We start from the raw sequence: 6,000 nt of genomic DNA on the forward strand, positions 1-6,000 counted from the left end.
GGGTCAGACCACAGAGTGCGCTGAGGAGTTTAAACTCGGCATTATCCATAAGAAACATAGTGTAAAGACGACACCAAACACACCTGACTACTCCTACCACAACCTCCTCATAAGATTAAGTTCTTCATGGAAAAAAAGAAATTTAAATCTGAGGAAATATGAATAAAAGAATTATTTGTTTTGGTGGAGCTTCTACAGCAGAGTAAACTCGGAAAGTTTAATACATTTATTAAATTTAATACATTTATTATGTTCATCCTGCAAAGGTCACTGTCCAAAACCATAAGTACAACTGTAATGTTTATTATTATCATCATCATAGCTTTTGCCTGTAGTATAATAACATCTGATATTCCTACATTATTACATATCTGTATTTTACAAAATGGATTTTGATAAACTGTAACTCAATATCACTTTTTCAGTGAAGTATCAGACCCACAGGAGACTTAAGCACACAGTTTGTTGACAACCTGCATTGATAATGTACATTACATCAGCAAGTATTACTGAATATATATCCAGTCATAGTATGGTGCTATAAGTTTAGTTACTGTCTCTGTATGTATGTATACATATATATATATGTGTTAGGGTTGTCAAAAGTATCGATACTCTGAAAAGTATCGATACTCAAACACTGTATCCGGATACAATACTAATTTACAAAAGTATCGATACTAACAGTGCATGCCACCTCAGCGCCTGTCGGGTGCATGCAACGGGTCCGACAGACACGCGCTGTGCAGGTAGCGTCTGGCAGGTACAGAGCCCTCGCTGCAACCCGGCTTGTTGTCGTCGCTGTGCATGCATGCACACATTTCTGTTGCTGTAATATGGCCAGCGTGGCTGCAGGAGGATCAGAGCAGCCAGTTTTGGTCAAAAATGATAAAGGAAAAAGCGCTCTTTGGAAATATTTAGTGAAGTGAACACAGCACGCTGCAGACGGCAGGTACAGCCCCTCCCCTCACTAGCAGCTGAGCAGCTGGTGTCACCAGCATCAAACTAAAATATAACTTCTAACATTAATGAGGGAGCTAAGTAGAAAACTTTATCAGTCATGCCCGTCTGTAACACTAAAAGACAATGTTAGTTTAACAGGACAACACAATTATGTGTGTCTGAAAAGTTATGTTAACTGCAAAGTCACAGATTGATGCTGAAAAAATGTTTGGTTTCTCCCGTAACCCCTGGTTCTCTGATCACATAGTGAGGTAGAAACAGGAGCATCCTGAGCCTAAACTACCAACTCTATTTGATCAGCAATGAAAATATGGTGCCAATTCACCAGAAGCACAGAAAATAAACAGGGCTGTAGATAAATACATTTGTATGGACAGATCTTGTTTCTGGTTGTTATTTGTTTTGGGGGGATTTTTTGTTGTTATCATTGATGTTACTGTTCTGATCTTTATTTAAAAAATGACATGCCTCTTAATTTTTTGCTGCTGTATCGAAAATGGTTTCGAGTATTGAATATTTTCCTGGGTATCGATATCGAGTTTGAAATTTTAGTATCGTGACAACCCTAACACACACACACACACACACACACACACACACACACACATATATATATATATATATATAGTATGGAGCTATATGAGTTTAGTTACTGTCTGTATATATTCAGTATGGTGCTATATGAGTTTAGTTACTGTTTTTAGTTTTCTTGACACCACCATTAACAACAGAACAACACTGATATATTCTGACATAGTGTCAACAACTACAGCAAAAGTTCAAACAGGAAATATCAAAGTGACTTTTATTTTTAAGGACTATATTAGAAGTGGTTTAACGAGATGTGTGTTGACTTGATGATGTGAAAATTCTCAGGGACAGAAGAACAGGCCAAGAGGAGAACTGATTTATTCATTGTTTTATATTATACAGTATTTATTATGTATTGTACTATATTTGATATTCTGTGATATAGTGCTGTATTATACTTTAAATTATATTTCTGCGTTTCATCTTACATTTCATGTTACACCAATCGTACACTATTGTTTTTACCACGCTTGTTTTTCTCAATAAAATGAAAAGTCTTTGAACTTTTTAATGTCTGATTATCTGTCATTACAAAACCTCTGACGTGTCGACATGACATTTAACTATAACACTAATCAATAAAACACTACATGATGACTCGTGCTGCTGCTGACACCGTAAAGGTTTATTTAATCTATCAGTTGATGTTGACCCCCTCTGAATATGCACCATTTAATCATCTAAAGCCTTGTTTTTAGCTGTCCCAGATGTGTGATCGGTGATGATGAGACCTGAAAATGTTTAAAATGAGAGTAAAGACCCTGTCAACACAACATGAGGTACATTATTTATTTAAAGGGAAAAATAGCACAAAACAAAGAAGCCACCCAAAAACTTTACAAAAATATATTTTGGTAGTATTGATGTAAATATTTAAGAAGATAGAGGAATGTGCTACATTGTAAAGAGTCATTTCTGGGTGGATAAATGTGAAGCACTGATAAATATTTTGTACTCTGTAGGGACATAAAGCTGACTTAGTCAGCTGTTTAGTTAAAAAAACTAAACAAAACAATGTGACCCACACAAAGTGTAGTCACGTTTATCTTATTTTTTTATGGAAAACGGGCTCAGTTTTGGGGTTTAGTAGTCTGTATGTTTTGAATGGATTAGTGTTGGATCTTATTTAGGACACAAGGGGGCAGTGGTGGAGCATTTGTAACTCAGAGAGAGCCTTTAATGTGGGACAGAGTGTAGAATAGCGCAACACTGTCAGCGATCACTGCGCGGACTAAAGTAAACTTTGTGTAATTTCAAATCCTGCTAAAATCATGTGTTAAGTGTTGTAAACTATCTTTGTTTGTTAGAAGCTCTGTTTTAAAACCAGTGGAAACAGGGCCCTGGAACAATGAAATGATTCTAAATGGTAAATGAGGGACCTGCATTTGTATAGCGCCTTTCGTCATCCGACCACTCAAAGCGCTTTTTAAAACCACGAGTCACATTCACACACTGGTGGCCAAGGCTACCATAAGGTGCCACCTGCTACTCAGTTTTTAACACACTCACACACCGATGGAACCATCATCGTGAGCAATTTGGGGTTATGTAGCTTGCTCAAGGATACTGCTGCATTCAAACTAAGTGGGTGAGGGCCTAACTGGAACAGAGCAATCAGCAACAGAGTAGACCCATGGGAGGGACATCGTAACTGGAACCAGACTAACTGGGATAAGTGGACCCCGAACATTAGCAACTCTGTGCAGAGAAGATCGGTCTCTGTTGTTCGGGGTCAACTTATCCCAGTTAGTTCCAGTTACCATGTCCCGCCCATTGGTCTATGTTGCTGATTGCTCAGTTAAGCCGGTGGAAGGTCCAGTTTGGCTGCTACCAGGGCGAGACCTTCCACTGGCTCTTGGAGAATGACGTGGGCTATGCTGTCAACCTGGTCGCCTCCCACCAGAAGGAGCGAGAGAGGACAGCCCTGCGTTCCAATACCCATACTACCATACTATTTAGTATGCCAGAAAAAGAATTAGTGTGTCCCAATACATACATCTACATCTATCTATCTATCGATCTATCTATCTATCTATGTAGCCTATATATGTATATGTGCACTGTTTTTCGGCACTACCTTGTTCTCTATAGCTGATGTAAGGTGAATTGCTCCTGTGTGGGATCAATAAAGTTCTTATCTTAGCCATCTGAGAAGATCAAATACATTGGTTTTGGTGCCTAACTGTTTCCCAAGTATATTAGTGCATGTGTGAATGAATAAATGAGAGGCATTAACATAAATTTCTTTATAGAAAGGCGGTTTATGAAATTAAGTCTATTCACTTGTATTAGTTTACAGCGCAGCCTTGCCACATCCAATATGGCGGCGACATTGACGTACGGCTCAGCGCTCGATGCGGCGTCTATGTATATATGCAGAGATACTGGATACACCCTGTTCCCATAATTTTAGATTGACGACATTTTGTTGTTGTTCTCTGGATCTGAAAATGAACTTACAATTTCATAAGTATGTCAATTCTCTCTATGAAAACCTCAAATTGAGTACTGAATACAGTAAAACAGAAATCAACTTCCTGGATTTGAAAATTTTAAAGACTGAGAATGGCTCACTTCATACTACCATCTACAGAAAAAGTTCGGATCGCAACACAATTCTCAGGGCGGACAGTTTTCACCCTCCCAGTTTGATCAAAAATATTCCCTTTGGACAATTTCAAAGGCTGCGTCGCATTTGTGACAAAGATGATGATTTTGAGGAGAAGGCTATGGAGATGCATGCTAGGTTTCAACAAAGGGGATACAGGCCCAGTCTGCTAAATCAGTCCCTCAACAAAGCCAAATCTCTGGAGAGAAAAAGGCTCCTCAAACAGTCTCACAGGCCTCAAAACACCAAACAAATATACTTCAGTTAGGACTACTTTGTCAAAAATAATCTTTATTTACTTGCACAAGTTATATTACATTTGGCGGTATGGTTCTGTTCTGGGACCCCTTGCTTTTCCACGTGCTTGCGTGGAAAGCCTGAGGCAGGAAGAGCACACCTTCCTGCCCTTCATGAGCCATCATGAACGGCTGAAGCAGGGGGCGCAGCAGCAAAAGAAAACCCAGACAGAGCAGAGCAAGCAAATGAATACAATAAAGTTCAGACCTGCATAACAGGAGGATCTGGGACCCCCTGCTCTTCCACGCGCTTGCGTGGAAAGCCTGAGGCAGGAAGAGCAGAACTTACCTCAACGCACCTACCCTCAAGGATAAATTGGTACACAGTGACCTGGCTCCCTTAGCCTAGCTGGTTCCCCAGACCCACAGGCAACCATCCATGTGGGAACTGCAACTTTTGTTGTCACACTGTGAAAACTAACACATTTAAAGACACTAATGGACCCAGGATATACTACATTCATCCATTCATCAATTGTAACACTACACATGTTATATACAGGTTGGAGTGTGAGTGTGGTTGTTTTTATGTGGGGCGCACTAAACGCAGACTGAGGGACAGGGTGTCTGAACATGTTTATGCCATCAGGACTTCAAATGACAAATATCCCATGGCTAAACATTACAAACAGGCTGGTCATGGCAGCCACAAAACACTAAAAGTCATGGCCATTGAAGTGGTCCCTACTTCTCGGAGGGGGGGGGGGTGATCGTCTCAAGCACCTTCTTCAATGGGAAACGTTTTGGATTTTCCAACCGAAGGCCATGACATATCCAGGCCTCAACGAGGAAATTGATTATTCTCCTTTTTTTATGATTATATTTGTTTGGCAGGGATCTAAACGGTGTATACATGCCTTAGATTTAGCTTAGGTTATAAGGATATTTATTTCCTGGTATTTAAAGGGGTAATGTGTTTATATGTGTGTACCTTGATGCTGCTTTCTTTGTGTTTTTTGTTTTTTCTGTTTTTCCCCTAATTTGACAGGCTTAGATCCGACTGACCTCAGTAATTTCAGGCCTATTTCAAAGCTTCCACTCTTGTCCAAGATCCTAGAGAAGGTGGTCTCTGAACAGCTGTCATTATTCCTGGATCAAAGTAACATCCATGAGACGTTTCAGTCTGGTTTCCACAAACATCACTCTACGGAGACAGCCTTACTGAAAATGTCCAGTGACATTATGATGTCTGCTGATTCGGGAAAATGCACTGTTCTAGTTCTCTTAGATCTGTCCTCAGCCTTTGACACCGTCGACCACCAGATCCTGCTGAGTAGACTGAGGGATGAAGTAGGACTGTCAGGGTCAGTTTTACATTGGTTCTCGTCATACCTATCTGGGCGTAGCTTTAGTGTCACAGCTAACCAAATAAGGTCTGAGTCAGCAGATCTGTTGTGTGGAGTCCCTTAAGGTTCTGTTTTGGGTCCTGTATTATTCTTGTTGTATTTGATCCCCTTGGGAAAAATCATCCAGAGATTTTCTGATGTTTCATACCACATATTTGCTGATGATATCCAGCTTTACTGCTCTTTCAAGCCGACT

Source organism: Epinephelus lanceolatus, chromosome 4, assembly GCF_041903045.1.
Source record: "Epinephelus lanceolatus isolate andai-2023 chromosome 4, ASM4190304v1, whole genome shotgun sequence".
Classification (NCBI taxonomy): domain Eukaryota; kingdom Metazoa; phylum Chordata; class Actinopteri; order Perciformes; family Serranidae; genus Epinephelus; species Epinephelus lanceolatus.